Below are 16,202 nucleotides of genomic sequence, written 5' to 3' on the forward strand. Positions count from 1 at the left end.
GGTTTTTTTAATGCATTACCGGTAACCGCTTGGAGAAACAGCCGCTGTACATTGGTGCCCAGTCTGTGGCACACAGAGACACGTCGAGTGACACGCGCGACACGGGGCTGGTAGCACGCCGCAGTCGCCACACAGAGGGCCCAGCCTCGATTACATTTCCCGGCGCGGCAGTCGAAAACAACATATTTGTTGTTGTATGTATCAGTGCAAACCTTGACTTAGAGCTTTCGTGACTGCAGGAATTCATGTTCTTGGGTCTTTATTTAGATAAAGTCACGTAGATAGGTTCAAATAAAATAATAAAAAAATAACAGAAGATTACGTATCAGTGCATTCGTTATGCAAATTCCACTGTAAACGGTTACCGGTTTTCTGACTTTCTGAACCGTTTTCGATTCCTATTCCGAAATTTTTTTTACCGTTTTTGCCGGTTCCCTCTCTGACATTCCAAAGACACCAGACGTATGTAGTGACGCAGACAACGTCTCATTAAAATCTCCCTGGCTCCACGTAACAAGAATATTTTACACAGCCGCACGACCCCTTGGAGTGCACAGATTCAGCAGCATTGACTCGGTACAGGCAAAAATCTGGTCCCCTTTCGACGATCAGTATCACATCAGGGCCCCCCATATCGTAAAGAGAGAGTCCTTGCCTGTAACGTCGACAGTTTCCATAGCACTGCATAAGGACAAGGCTGATCACTCCCAGCCTCACTCTCAGGATCCCACTCGGCACAGTGGGATCATGCGAATAGTGATTATTGGGTAACAGACACAGCTCCATCAATCACATAAGTGTATCACAACTTCTAAATGAACGCGCTTGTATTAAACATCAAATTGCAAAATGATGCTGTGCGCATGGCATTGTGAGACGTTTTCTCGTGTGAGCACGTGAAGCCACTCACCACCGCCTCAATGAAAGGGCATTGAACTCGTGCCGTCTCACATTGACACGATCCAGGCTGAGTTGTTTTTATTTTGTTGGCTGTGCGTGTGCACCACCACTGCCAACGCAGCAGCAGGAGGATGAGGAACAGTCATCACCAAACCCCTCTGTCTGTTTACTCATAACGATCGCGTTACAGCGACACGCAGCAGCTGATCCAGAGTCAGTGGCGTTACAGGTGGAAGCTGCCTCCCCCCTCCCTCTCTCAAGCGTGAGGGGTTGGCTGCTGCTGCTATTTGTTTTCCAGCGTGCGTCCCCGTGTGTGTGCGTGTGTGTGTGCACCTGCGTGTGTGTGTACCTGTGTGTGTGTACCTGTGTGTGTACCTGTGTGTGTATGTACCTGTGTGTACCTGTGTGTGTACCTGTGTGTGTGCGTGCACCTGTGTGTATGTACCTGTGTGTATGTACCTGTGTGTGTACCTGTGTGTGTGCGTGTACCTGTGTGTATGTACCTGTGTGTGTGTGTGTGCACCTGCGTGTGTGTGTACCTGTGTGTGTACCTGTGTGTGTGCGTGTACCTGTGTGTATGTACCTGTGTGTGTACCTGTGTGTGTGTACCTGTGTGTGTGTACCTGTGTGTGTGTTCACCTGTGTGTGGGTGTGTACCTGTGTGTGTGTGTACCTGTGTGTGTGTACCTTGTGTGTGTGTTCACCTGTGTGTGGGTGTGTACCTGTGTGTGTACCTGTGTGTGTGTTCACCTGTGTGTGTGTTCACCTGTGTGTGTGCACGTGTGTGTGTGTACCTGTGTGTGTGTTCACCTGTGTGTGGGTGTGTACCTGTGTGTGTGTTCACCTGTGTGTGTGTACCTGTGTGTGTGTTCACCTGTGTGTGTGTACCTGTGTGTGTGTACCTGTGTGTGTGTTCACCTGTGTGTGTGTACCTGTGTGTGTGTACCTGTGTGTGTGTTCACCTGTGTGTGTGTACCTGTGTGTGTGCACGTGTGTGTGTACCTGTGTGTGTTCACCTGTGTGTGGGTGTGTACCTGTGTGTGTGTGTGTACCTGTGTGTGTGTACCTGTGTGTGTGTTCACCTGTGTGTGGGTGTGTACCTGTGTGTGTACCTGTGTGTGTGTACCTGTGTGTGTGTTCACCTGTGTGTGTGCACGTGTGTGTGTGTACCTGTGTGTGTTCACCTGTGTGTGGGTGTGTACCTGTGTGTGTGTGTGTGCACGTGTGTGTGTGTGTACCTGTGTGTGTGTTCACCTGTGCAAGCAGCGCGTCACCTGTCGGCGCATGTTATTTTATTTGCCTTTGTTTCCGCTGTCTGGCACTTACACTGTAATGTAAAGACAAAGCCCCCCCGTTATAGCCTTTAACAGACAGCTGGGGCAAGTGCTGTTAGTGACCACCTATGTATGTAGAACTTCTTTCGCGCCGTACGTAGGCCAACCGTGCAACACAAGGGGGTGGGGTGGCCAACACCACGCCCGGACGCCTTTGTCTCCCGAGTGCTGATGTTTAAACAACCGCACCAGGTAGGGTGCCCAACGTCGGCTGAGTCGACTTCGGGGAGGCTCAGCACCGGTTGGAGATCCCCCGGTACTGGACGAGATGAAGTCTGTTGGCGGACGTGAACGCGCGACTGTCAACGCGCGCAGCACGGAGCCCGCACTCCCGCTCCGAGTGCGGGGAATCAACAACAACAACAGCAGCAGCAGCTGCCATCTCAATATCACAGCCGAGTGAAGGCTTACGGAATATAGAAGCTGTGTGTGAGCGAGCGAGCGTGAGTGTGTGTCTGTGTGTAGCTGAGCGTGGTGCTCACCACCCACCACCCCGCCGTGTGTCGTGCCGACCTTGTATGTATGTGGAATTTCGTTCGCACCGTACGTAGCCAACCTTGCTCATCGGAGGTGCCGCCATAGGTGCTCGCTAACAGCACTTGCCCCAACAGTGTGTTAAGGCTATACGGGGGATCTTTGTGTCGTGTGCGTGTGTGAGAGAGAGAGAGACTGTGCGCGTGTGAGACTGTGTGTGTGTGTGAGAGACTGTGTGTGTGTGAGACTGTGTGTGTGTTAGAGAGACTGTGTGCGTGTGTGTGAGAGACTGTGTGTGTGTGAGACTGTGTGTGTGTGTGAGAGACTGTGTGTGTGTGAGACTGTGTGTGTGAGACTGTGTGTGTGAGCCTGTGTATGTGTGAGACTGTGTATGAGAGTCTGTGTGTGTTTGTGAGACTGTGTGTGTGTGAGCCTGTGTGTGTGTGCGAGACTGTCAAGGCCTATGATACTGATAGTATCATAGGCCTTGACCAGGTCAATAAAGCAGAGATGTAGGTCTTGCTGGAATTCCCTACACCTCTGCTGTAGCAGACGGACAGAAAATATGGCATCTGTGCAGGACCGCCCTTTCCTGAAACCGCATTGGGGCTCCGCAAGCCTCTCCTCAGCATGCCTGGCAAGGCGATGTTGAATAATCCTTGCCAGGACCTTTCCCGGCACACTGAGGAGTGAGATGCCCCTGTAGTTGTTACAGTCTGTGCGGTCTGTGCGGTCCCCCTTCTTAAAGAGGAGTGTGCGTGTGTGTGAGAGAGACTTCTTAAAGAGGGGGACCGCACAGACTGTAACAACTACAGGGGCATCTCACTCCTCAGTGTGCCGGGAAAGGTCCTGGCAAGGATTATTCAGCATCGCCTTGCCAGGCACGCTGAGGAGAGGCTTGCGGAGCCCCAATGCGGTTTCAGGAAAGGGCGGTCCTGCACAGATGCCATATTTTCTGTCCGTCTGCTACAGCAGAGGTGTAGGGAATTCCAACAAGACCTACATCTCTGCTTTATTGACCTGGTCAAGGCCTATGATACCATCAGTAGACCTGGGCTCTGGGTTGTTCTTCGTGCTTTTGGAGTCCCTGACCCCCTGCTCACGATCATTAAGGACCTTCATGATGGTGAGCGGGCCCGGGTAAAACTACGTGGCCGAGAGTCAGAACCATTCCCTGTACACCTTGGGGTGCGACAGGGATTTCCTCTGGCTCCCACATTATTTAACATCTATTTTGACCACGTAGTTCGTGAAGCCTTCAATAGCTGTACCGGGGGAATCTCCATATGGTACAGATATCATGGGAGGCTGATCGATGCCCGGGTGCGGTCAAGGGATGACTCCCTATTGCTCAACCACGTTATGTATGCCGATGATTTGGTAATAGCTGCTCATTCAGAGGAGGAGTTGGAGACGCTGCTGCTGAGACTGGAACGTGCCACTAAGAGATGGGGCCTTACCATCAGCCCCACCAAAACTAAGCACCTGCCTGGGTATTTTGTACCATCGAACACTCCACCCCCACAACTCCCAATCGGTGATGGGGCAGTTGTGGAGAGAGTAGAGAGTTTCCCATACCTGGGCAGTGTGCTTATGACCGGCTCCAGTTTAACAGCAGAGGTCTCACTCCAAATCAGTCGAGCGGCAATATATTTTCATCGGTTGCGTAACGCTGTGTGGAAGCTACCTGGTCTGTCACTCCGCACTAAGCTTCAGGTCTTCTCGACCACGGTCATTCCTTCCCTTCTCTACGCTTGCAAAACGTGGACCCCCCTGATGGAACATCTTCGCTGGTTAGAAACATTTAGGCTGGCCTGCCTACGATCCATCTTGGGTTTAACCAGGCTGGATTGTGTGATGAGATCGCAAATCCTTGAAAGATCTGGGCACGGTCCCATCGGTGAGCTCCTCCGGCAGGCAAGGCTGCGTTGGCTGGGTCATGTAGCCCACATGCCCAGCCACCGCATGCCGAAACAGCTTTTGTTCAGCCAGATCGAGGGGGCTAAACGGGCACGGCACGGGCTAGAGAAGAGATGGAGTGATGTGGTACAGGAGGACGTGAAGCTGAGTGGACTTGCCGATGACTGGTACTAGCGGTGTCAAGATCGGCCTCTGTGGAGGAGGCTCGTGAAGGACGCTACTGGGCAGTTGAAGGCAGTCGCCCTCCAACAATAACGGAGGGCGGAGGAGCGACGCTCACAACAATGAGCGGAGCGCCGAGTGGCTAAAGCACAGCAGGTTGGCACAGTAGGGGGCACAGGTGGTGCATCAGCCAGTCATCTCAGTCATCTTAGTCAACCCGTGGCACTTGGGTCTGCCCCGTTACCTCCTGCCAGCGGGCGTTTCGACACTTCACGTGGCCTCAAGGTGCACATGGCCTGGCACAAGCGTCGTGGTGACGTCACCGCCACTTCGTGGCGAATGGCGGTTGTTGTTGTTCTGTATTTCTATGTAAACGTGTTTGCTCTCCTTGTTATCGGTTTTTGCCGGAGTATATTTTGGTCCAGATAAGAACGTCTCTTGTAATTAATTGCAATCATCCCTTTAATATTAATCACCAGATGAAAAATAACCCGTCAGCATGCTAAGCATATCCACTGCGTCCCAGCAACACTCTGGGCTTAACGATTTAGACGTTTCTGTGACGAGACCAGAACGTGACGGGTGGCGAGGGAGGCATTCATCCAGCAGTGGAGAGATCGTAGATGATTACGATAAACATTTGAGAGGAAGACGGCCGTGCGTGGAGCTTTGAGATATGTGTCCTAGCTCGACGCAGCATTACAAATCTCAACGTAGTCACTCACTGCGAATCACCCACTCACTGAGAATCACCCACTCACTGCGAATCACCCACTCACTGCGAATCACCCACTCACTGCGAATCACCCACTCACTGCGAATCACCCACTCACTGCGAATCACCCACTCACTGCGAATCACCCACTCACTGCGAATCACCCACTCACTGCGAATCACCCACTCACTGCGAATCACCCACTGACTCAACCAATCAGTGTGGGTGCGGGCACCCACACTGTAGGGCCACGTGTGGGTACCCGCACCCACACTGTAGGGCCACGGCGCGGTGGGAATATTCGTGCCTCGCAGCATGGACAGCCCGGGTTCGACTCCCCACTCTGGCGCCTTTGCTGTGTGGAGTTTGTATTATCTCCCCCTGTTCTGCATGGGTTACTCCAGTTTCTCCGATTTACTTTCCAAACCGAAAACGCGCACACACACACAATGCAATTAGTATCGACAAAAACATCGCAATGCTGACAAATTTCCTCCTATACATCACTCAATGTGGATCACACAGCAGCAGCAGCAGTAACATCGCCCCCTCTTACTGCAGTACAACACTTGGCAGGACCCTCCTGAAGACACGAGCCTTGTGACTCCTCACGTACCCTCGCTTCACCGTCGCAGACCGCGCAGTGAGTGCGGCGTCTCATCACGACCCCTCCCCCCGCCGATATCTCAGCCGAAACAGCGCAGTTCAGGAGGCAATGTACACAGCGTTGTGAGTAATGCCTCGTGTGGCTGTCTCCCAGCGAGATTCTTCTCCAGGTCTATTACAGAGCGTAGTAGAGGCGATATGGATCGATAACGAATTCACTCATTTTTCTGATTATCCCCGCTACAGGGGTATCGACAGCTTATCGACCCCGGGCATGCAATGGGATGCGCGGCTATTGGTTCATAATTGATGGGGTTTAATCAGAGCTCTCTCTTGCTTTCTCTCTCTAGCTCTCACTCTCTCGCTCTGTGCTGCTGCTGCTGCTGCTATTTTTGATCTTTGTGAAAGAAAAAAACACTGGCTGAGCAAACATGGTCCCAAAACACCAAGCGGTCAGGAACAAACAGCACTCACCACTCACGTTGTGATAGATACGAGAGTGTAACTCGCGTCTTGAATTTGAGCGATGTTGTTGTTAAGAGAAAAGAGTCGACGATGATGATGGAAGGCAGGGAATTCCAGAGTGGAGCAGTGTGCGGGAAGACGCAGAGAGAGGAGCGAGGTGACCTGCGGTGTGGTGAGTGAGTGACAGGATGAGTGAGTGGGTGAGTGAGTGACAGGATGAGTGATTGGTTGAGTCAGTGAGTGAGTGGGTGAGTGAGTGAGTGAGTGACAGGATGAGTGATTGGTTGAGTCAGTGAGTGAGTGAGTGAATGACAGAATGAGTGATTGTTTGAGTGAGTGAGTGACAGGATGAGTCAGTGAGTGAGTGAGTGACAGGATGAGTGATTGGTTGAGTCAGTGAGTGGGTGAGTGACAGGATGAGTGATTGGTTGAGTCAGTGAGTGAGTGAGTGACAGGATGAGTGATTGGTTGAGTGAGTGAGTGACAGGATGAGTGATTGGTTGAGTCAGTGAGTGAGTGGGTGAGTGAGTGAGCGAGTGACAGGATGAGTGATTGGTTCAGTGAGTGGGTGAGTGAGTGAGTGAGTGACAGGACGAGTGATTGGTTTAGTGAGTGGGTGAATGAGTGAGTGACAGGATGAGTGATTGGTTGAGTCAGTGAGTGAGTGAGTGAATGACAGGATGAGTGATTGGTTGAGTGAGTGGGTGAGTGAGTCAGTGACAGGATGAGTGATTGGTTGAGTCAGTGAGTGAGTGGGTGAGTGACTGAGTGACAGGATAAGTGACTGGTTGAGTGAGTGGGTGAGTGAGTGAGTGACAGGATGAGTGATTGGTTGAGTGAGTGGGTGAGTGAGTGAGTGACAGGATGAGTGATTGGTTGAGTCAGTGAGTCAGTGAGTGAGTGACAGGATGAGTGATTGGTTGAGTGAGTGAGTGACAGGATGAGTGATCGGTTTAGTGAATGAGTGGGTGACTGAGTGAGTGACAGGATGAGTGATTGGTTGAGTGAGTAAGTGAGTTAGTGAGTCAGTGACAGGATGAGTGATTAGTTGAGTGAGTGAGTGACAGGATGAGTGATTGGTTGAGTGAGTGAGTGAGTGACAGGATGAGTGATTGGGTGAGTGAGTGAGTGAGTGACAGGATGAGTGATTGGTTGAGTGGGTGGGTGAGTGAGTGAGTGACAGGATGAGTGATTGGTTGAGTGAGTGAGTGAGTAACAGGATGAGTGATTGGTTGAGTCAGTGAGTGAGTGGCCTCGAGCAGGGTTCTTCATTGCAAGGCCCACGGGCCACTGGCGGCCTCTGGTGGCCTTTAGTGCGGCCCCACAGTCCACAGCGAGTGAGGACACTCCCCATCGTCATCACCATCGCCGTGATGCTGGCAAACCCCCAGTGGTTTAGAATGTGTGGCGGCCCTCACATTGATGATGTTGTATCGGCGATAGTGGCCCCCCTCGGAAAATTAGCGAAGAACATTGGGTTAGAGTGAGTGACAGGGTAAGTGCGTGTTATCAAGAGTGAGTGGTTGAGTGAGTGACAGGGTGAGTAACAGGGTGAGTGACAGGGTGAGTGTTGCAATGAGTGAGTGGTCGAGTGAGTGACAGGGTGAGTGTTATAATGAGTGAGTGGTTGAGTGAATGGGTTAGAGTGAGTGACAGGGTGAGTGAGTGTTATAATGAGTGAGTGGTTGAGTGAGTGGTTGAGTGAGTGACAGGGTGAGTGAGTGGTTGAGTGAGTGAGTGTTATAATGAGTGAGTGGTTGAGTGAGTGACAGGGTGAGTGAGTGGTTGAGTGAGTGAGTGTTATATTGAGTGAGTGGTTGAGTGAGTGACAGGGTGAGTGACAGGGTGAGTGAGTGTTATAATGAGTGAGTGGTCGAGTGACAGGGTGAGTGTGTGGTTGAGTGAGTGGTTGAGTGAGTGACAGGGTGAGTGAGTGTTATAATGAGTGAGTGAGAGTGAGTGACAGGGTGAGTGACAGGGTGAGTGAGTGGTATAATGAGTGAGTGGTTGAGTGAGTGGTTGAGTGACAGGGTGAGTGAGTGTTATAATGAGTGAGTGGTTGAGTGAGTGACGGTGAGTGAGTGACAGGTTGAGTGAGTGTCATAATGAGTGAGTGGTTGAGTGAGTGACAGGGTGAGTGAGTGAGTGTTATAATGAGTGAGTGAGTGAGAGTGAGTGACAGGGTGAGTGAGTGTTATAATGAGTGAGTGGTTGAGCGAGTGGCAGGGTGAGTGAGGGTTATAATGAGTGAGTGGTCGAGTGACAGGGTGAGTGAGTGGTTGAGTGAGTGACAGGGTGAGTGACAGGGTGAGTGAGTGTTATGAGTGAGTGGTTGAGTGAGTGACAGGGTGAGTGAGTGGTTGAGTGAGTGAGTGTTATATTGAGTGAGTGGTTGAGTGAGTGACAGGGTGAGTGACAGGGTGAGTGAGTGTTATATAGAGTGAGTGGTTGAGTGAGTGGTTGAGTGAGTGACAGGGTGAGTGAGTGGTTGAGTGAGTGAGTGTTATAATGAGTGAGTGACAGGGTGAGTGACAGGGTGAGTGAGTGATATAATGAGTGAGTGGTTGAGTGAGTGGTTGAGTGAGTGACAGGGTGAGTGAGTGTTATAGAGAGTGAGTGGTCGAGTGAGTGGAAGGGTGAGTGAGTGGTTGAGTGATTGACAGGGCGAGTGAGTGGTTGAGTGAGTTACAGGGTGAGTGTTATAGTGAGTGAGTGGTTGAGTGAGTGAGTGTTATAAAGAGTGAGTGGTCGAGTGACAGGGTGAGTGAGTGGTTGAGTGAGTGAGTGTTATAAAGAGTGAGTGGTCGAGTGAGTGACAGGGTGAGTGAGTGGTTGAGTGAGTGGTTGAGTGAGTGACAGGGTGAGTGAGTGTTATAAAGAGTGAGTGGTCGAGTGAGTGGCAGAGTGAGTGAGTGGTTGAGTGAGTGACAGGGTGAGTGTTATAATGAGTGAGTGGTTGAGTGAGTGGTTGAGTGAGTGAGTGTTATAAAGAGTGAGTGGTCGAGTGAGTGACAGGGTGAGTGAGTGGTTGAGTGAGTGGTTGAGTGAGTGACAGGGTGAGTGAGTGTTATAAAGAGTGAGTGGTCGAGTGAGTGGCAGGGTGAGTGAGTGGTTGAGTGATTGACAGGGCGAGTAAATGGTTGAGTGAGTGACAGGGTGAGTGTTATAATGAGTGAGTGGTTGAGTGAGTGGTTGAGTGAGTGACAGGGTGAGTGAGTGTTATAAAGAGTGAGTGGTCGAGTGAGTGGCAGGGTGAGTGAGTGGTTGAGTGATTGACAGGGCGAGTGAGTGGTTGAGTGAGTGACAGGGTGAGTGTTATAATGAGTGAGTGGTTGAGTGAGTGGTTGAGTGAGTGAGTGTTATAAAGAGTGAGTAGTCGAGTGAGTGACAGGGTGAGTGAGTGGTTGAGTGAGTGAGTGTTATAAAGAGTGAGTGATCGAGTGAGTGACAGGGTGAGTGAGTGGTTGAGTGAGGAAGTCTTATAAAGAGTGAGTGGTCGAGTGAGTGACAGGGCGAGTGAGTTGTTGAGTGAGCGACAGGGTGAGTGTTATAATGAGTGAGTGGTTGAGTGAGTGGTTGACTGAGTGACAGGGTGAGTGGTTGAGTGAGTGACTGTTATAAAGAGTGAGTGGTCGAGTGAGTGACAGGGTGAGTGAGTGGTTGAGTGAGTGACAGGGTGAGTGTTATAATGAGTGAGTGGTTGAGTGAGTGGTTGAGTGAGTGAGTGTTATAAAGAGTGAGTGGTCGAGTGAGTGACAGGGTGAGTGAGTGGTTGAGTGAGTGGTTGAGTGAGTGACAGGGTGAGTGAGTGTTATAAAGAGTGAGTGGTCGAGTGAGTGGCAGGGTGAGTGAGTGGTTGAGTGATTGACAGGGCGAGTAAATGGTTGAGTGAGTGACAGGGTGAGTGTTATAATGAGTGAGTGGTTGAGTGAGTGGTTGAGTGAGTGACAGGGTGAGTGAGTGTTATAAAGAGTGAGTGGTCGAGTGAGTGGCAGGGTGAGTGAATGGTTGAGTGATTGACAGGGCGAGTGAGTGGTTGAGTGAGTGACAGGGTGAGTGTTATAATGAGTGAGTGGTTGAGTGAGTGGTTGAGTGAGTGAGTGTTATAAAGAGTGAGTGGTCGAGTGAGTGACAGGGTGAGTGAGTGGTTGAGTGAGTGAGTGTTATAAAGAGTGAGTGATCGAGTGAGTGACAGGGTGAGTGAGTGGTTGAGTGACGAAGTCTTATAAAGAGTGAGTGGCCGAGTGAGTGACAGGGCGAGTGAGTTGTTGAGTGAGCGACAGGGTGAGTGTTATAATGAGTGAGTGGTTGAGTGAGTGGTTGACTGAGTGACAGGGTGAGTGGTTGAGTGAGTGACTGTTATAAAGAGTGAGTGGTCGAGTGAGTGACAGGGTGAGTGAGTGGTTGAGTGAGTGTTATAAAGAGTGAGTGGTCGAGTGAGTGATTAAAGGGCTGTACAACAATCAACTCCCATTGTGAAATCCACGCCGGCTTCTGGAAGCTCCGCACCGCGCACCGCACCAGCTGTGGACCCGAGTGGTAAATCTCCACGTTTTTGTTCTGTGATTGCTGCTCACGTGGGATAGCGAGAGTGGGGGTTGGGGTGTTGAGCTGGGGGGTGGGGGGTCGGAACAGCTGTAGCGCTCTCCACCGTAGGGAGACAAAGATAGTGGGGGGGGGGGAGATTTTAGCCCCCCACCCCGTCACCATACGTGAACGTGAATGAAACATCGGGTGGAGCGGTGGCGCAGTGGTTGGATACGAAGCACCACCACCAACAACACTGGCACACCTGAGTTAAATTGTCGTCGCCACCGCTTACATCAGTGGGCAATTCTCCATGAACGTGCTCCCTGCTGCATCCGCATCAAACGAGCACCTGGCCCCGCCTGCAGATACACGAAGCAGAGCGGTGGCGCAGCGGTTAGCGCACTGCGCTGTGAACCCGCCTACCCGATTCCCTTGCACAGACAGACACGGAGACTTTTGCACAGGGACAACGAGAGACAAAGACGCACAGAGGCAGACGCGGATAAACATAAAGACACGGGGGAACTTAGAGATACAGATTCCCGCATAGAGACAGACAACATCGGGACAGAGGCACACAGCGAGACAGAGAGAAACAAGACAAAGAGCCCCTATAGCCTGTACAGAGTGTAGGGGCAAGTGTTGTTAGCGAGCACCTATAAAGGCCGGCAAGGCACCTGAGGAGATAGGTGGCCAGCACCACGCGCGGCCACCTTTGTCTCCCAAGTAGCGATGTTGTCTACTCACCGCGCCAAGTACGCATTTGAGCTCTGAGTCGACCGAGAGAAAGACGCAGTGAGACAGACAACCATAGAGACACAGCGAGACGGGCCAACACGCAGAGAGACTCACACAGACACAACCTCGTCCATCTTCTTCTCTGCGCTCGCGATGCAGCCGACACCACCCAGACGCACACCGCAGACGAGCAGCGGCCCTCCGGCTCGCCCGGCTCCTCCGGGCCCGGCCACTGCGGGCCTCGCGAGCGTGCCGCCCGGGGCCCCTCGGGCCGGGTCCGGGCCCCGCGCGGGCCGGGTCCGGGCCCCACGCGGGCCGGGTCCTGGCCCCGCGCGGGCCGGGTCCGGGCCCCACGCGGGCCGGGTCCGGGCCCCGCGCGGGCCGGGTCCGGGCCCCACGCGGGCCGGGTCCGGGCCCCACGCGGGCCGGGTCCGGGCCCCACGCGGGCCGGGTCCGGGCCCCACGCGGGCCGGGTCCTGGCCCCACGCGGGCTGGGTCCAGGCCCCACGTGTGAGTCGATGGCTCAGCAGCGGCGGGCGAGCCACGTGGTAACGCACAGGAGACGATCTCCCGAGTGACAAATGGAGATGAATAGATAGTACTTGACTGTGTAGAACTGGGTTTAGTAATAATAGTGATAATAGGAGTAGTGATTCAGGAGCGCTGCGTGGCCGAGGCGACGTCTCTGGCAGTGGCGTGAGTCGCCTCGCGCCCGCTCTGTTGCCGCTCCGTGAACTCGCGAGTAGCAGCGGGCGGACTCTGCGTCCACAGTGAGGCAGAGGAGGCGCTGCTGCTGCTGCTGCCGAGGCTGCTGCTGAGGCTGCTGTTGCCGGCTATGATGACTGTTCCTGGATACTTGAACGCGAGTGTGCGCGTGTCTGCTGTATGTTGTGTGTGTGTTCGTTTTGTGTGCTGTATGCGCGTGTATGCTGTGTCGTGTGCGTTGTGCGCTGTGTGTGATGTGTGGTGTGTGCGCTGCGTATGTGTTATGCGCTGTGTGTGTGTTGTGTGTTATGCGCTGTGTGTGTGTTGTGTGTTATGTGCTGTGTTGTGTGTTATGTGCTGTGTGTGTTGTGTGTTATGTGCTGTGTGTGTTGTGTGTTATGTGCTGTGTTGTGTGTTATGTGCTGTGTGTGTGTTGTGTGTTATGTGCCGTGTGTGTGTTGTGTGTTACGCGCTGTGGTGTGTGTTATGTGCTGTGTGTGTTGTGTGTTATGTGCTGTGTGTGTGTTGTGTGTTATGTGCTGTGTGTGTTGTGTGTTATGTGCTGTGTGTGTTGTGTGTTATGTGCTGTGTGTGTGTTGTGTGTTATGTGCTGTGTGTGTTGTGTGTTATGTGCTGTGTATGTGTTGTGTGTTATGTGCCGTGTGTGTGTTGTGTGTTACGCGCTGTGGTGTGTGTTATGTGCTGTGTGTGTTGTGTGTTATATGCTGTGTGTGTTGTGTGTTATGTGCTGTGTGTGTTGTGTGTTATGTGCTGTGTGTGTTGTGTGTTATGTGCTGTGTGTGTGTTGTGTGTTATGTGCTGTGTGTGATGTGTGTTGTGTTCGCTGCGTATGTGTTATGCGCTGTGTGTGTGTTGTGTGTTACGCGCTGTGTGTTGTGTGTTATGTGCTGTGTGTGTGTTGTGTGTTATGTGCTGTGTGTGTGTTGTGTGTTATGTGCTGTGTGTGTGTTGTGTGTTATGCGCTGTGTTGGGTGTTATGCGCTGTGTGTGTGTTGTGTGTTACGTGCTGTGTGTGTGTGTTATGTGCTGTATGTGTGGTGTGTTATGTGCCGTGTGTGTGTTGTGTGTTATGTACTGTGTGTGTTGTGTGTTATGTGCTGTGTGTGTTGTGTGTTATGCGCTGTGTGTGTGTTGTGTGTTATGCGCTGTGTGTGTTGTGTGTTACGTGCTGTGTGTGTTGTGTGTTATGTGCTGTGTGTGTGTTGTGTGTTATGTGCTGTGTGTGTTGTGTGTTATGTGCTGTGTGTGTGTCGTGTGTCATGTGCTGTGTGTGTTGTGTGTTATGTGCCGTGTGTATTTTATCGGTGGTCGTATTCTGAACCGGTTGTGGGCCTCCCCTGGGTCAACTCAGCCTCAAATGAGTACCTCGTGCGGTGTGTAAACATCGCCACTGGGGAGACAAAGGCGGCCGAGCGTGATGTTGGCCATCAAGCACATTGTGTGCCGTGCGGGAACTTGCCCCAACAGTCTGTTTAGTTTATCAAATCTCATTATTCTGTGTGTGTACCCACAAACGCCTCACCGAGTCTCAAGACTCTTCACCCAGGAGGGTCCTGCCAAGCTTTCGCAGCAGGGGGCGATGCCGCTGCTGTGTGTGAGATCGCAGTCGAGTGATGGCTCCGCAGTGGAGGTGTTCGGCCGGTGCCGGTTTCACTGCGGCCGTGGGTCACGAGCGAGTGGCGGGGTCAGTGGCCAGCGAGCGCCTTGCCCTCCGAACCCGGCGATCCCGAGTTTGATCCCCGCACAATACCGCCAAAAACGTCTGTGACCAATCATTATCAGAACCGTGCCGCCTCTAGGTCGACTCAGCCTTTCGGCTGCGCGTATAAAGCATCATCACCACCACGAACACCATGGCGTGCGTCGTGTTTGCCGGCCTTCGTAGGGGCTCACGAGCGGCAATTGCCCCCACCAGCCTGGGGGATCTTTGTCTTTGCCATGAGTCCCTAGGGCCGTGCATGCTCCGCGCTTTGTGCCCGACTCACGCCGTGGAGACGGCCGCCCACGTCCACACGCGTGCCGCCTTTGTTTGCATGCGGGGGTCTCAGTTTATTAACCCCTTCCGAGCAGCAGCAGCAGCATCTCACGCCCTCAGCAAGTCACTCACCTGGCGACTAACTCACTTCATCGGTAACACACTCAGCGATTCACTCGCTCAAGATCTCACTCGGCGACTCTCACTCAACTTCTCTGTATCGTTCGCACTCACTCTTCTGCCTCTCCCTCTCATCTCTCTCTACTCCACTCACTCTCCTGCCTCTCCCTCTCATCTCTCTCCCCTCCACTGACTCTCCTGCCTCTCCCTCTCATCTCTCTCTACTCCCCTCCACTCACTCTCCTACCTCTCCCTCTCATCTCTCTCTACTCCCCTCCACTCACTCTTCTGCCTCTCCCTCTCATCTCTCTCTACTCCACTCACTCTCCTGCCTCTCCCTCTCATCTCTCTCCCCTCCACTCACTCTCCTGCCTCTCCCTCTCATCTCTCTCTACTCCCCTCCACTCACTCTCCTGCCTCTCCCTCTCATCTCTCTCTACTCCACTCATTCTCCTGCCTCTCCCTCTCATCTCTCTCTACTCCACTCACTCTCCTGCCTCTCCCTCTCATCTCTCTACTCCCCTCCACTCACTCTCCTGCCTCTCCCTCTCATCTCTCTCTACTCCACTCACTCTCCTGCCTCTCCCTCTCATCTCTCTACTCCCCTCCACTCACTCTTCTGCCTCTCCCTCTCATCTCTCTCTACTCCACTCACTCTCCTGCCTCTCCCTCTCATCTCTCTCCCCTCCACTCACTCTCCTGCCTCTCCCTCTCATCTCTCTCTACTCCCCTCCACTCACTCTCCTACCTCTCCCTCTCATCTCTCTCTACTCCCCTCCACTCACTCTTCTGCCTCTCCCTCTCATCTCTCTCTACTCCACTCACTCTCCTGCCTCTCCCTCTCATCTCTCTCCCCTCCACTCACTCTCCTGCCTCTCCCTCTCATCTCTCTCTACTCCCCTCCACTCACTCTCCTGCCTCTCCCTCTCATCTCTCTCTACTCCACTCATTCTCCTGCCTCTCCCTCTCATCTCTCTCTACTCCACTCACTCTCCTGCCTCTCCCTCTCATCTCTCTACTCCCCTCCACTCACTCTCCTGCCTCTCCCTCTCATCTCTCTCTACTCCACTCACTCTCCTGCCTCTCCCTCTCATCTCTCTACTCCCCTCCACTCACTCTCCTGCCTCTCCCTCTCATCTCTCTCTACTCCACTCACTCTCCTGCCTCTCCCTCTCATCTCTCTCCCCTCCACTCACTCTCCTGCCTCTCCCTCTCATCTCTCTCTACTCCCCTCCACTCACTCTCCTGCCTCTCCCTCTCATCTCTCTCTACTCCACTCATTCTCCTGCCTCTCCCTCTCATCTCTCTCTACTCCACTCACTCTCCTGCCTCTCCCTCTCATCTCTCTCTACTCCATTCACTCTCCTACCTCTCCCTCTCATCTCTCTACTCCCCTCCACTCACTCTCCTGCCTCTCCCTCTCATCTCTCTCTACTCCACTCACTCTCCTGCCTCTCCCTCTCATCTCTCTCCCCTCCACTCACTCTCCTGCCTCTCCCTCTCATCTCTCTCTACTCCCCTCCACTCACTCTCCTGC

General features: G+C 52.8%; 1 long non-coding RNA gene across 1 annotated transcript; it reads right to left on the reverse strand.

The window, feature by feature from the left end:
• Positions 1-242: 242 nt before the first annotated feature.
• Positions 243-12,153, reverse strand: LOC142924312 (uncharacterized). Its single transcript, XR_012941496.1, has 3 exons — positions 11,959-12,153; positions 11,369-11,465; positions 243-2,509 (listed from the first exon to the last, which is right to left on the reverse strand). It is a non-coding gene; the product is annotated as an uncharacterized LOC142924312 (long non-coding RNA).
• Between the last annotated feature and the right edge of the window lie 4,049 nt (positions 12,154-16,202).

Source organism: Petromyzon marinus, chromosome 12 (assembly GCF_048934315.1).
Source record: "Petromyzon marinus isolate PM22_M1 ecotype Great Lakes invasive population chromosome 12, UKy_Petmar_22M1.pri1.0, whole genome shotgun sequence".
Classification (NCBI taxonomy): Eukaryota; Metazoa; Chordata; class Hyperoartia; order Petromyzontiformes; family Petromyzontidae; genus Petromyzon; species Petromyzon marinus.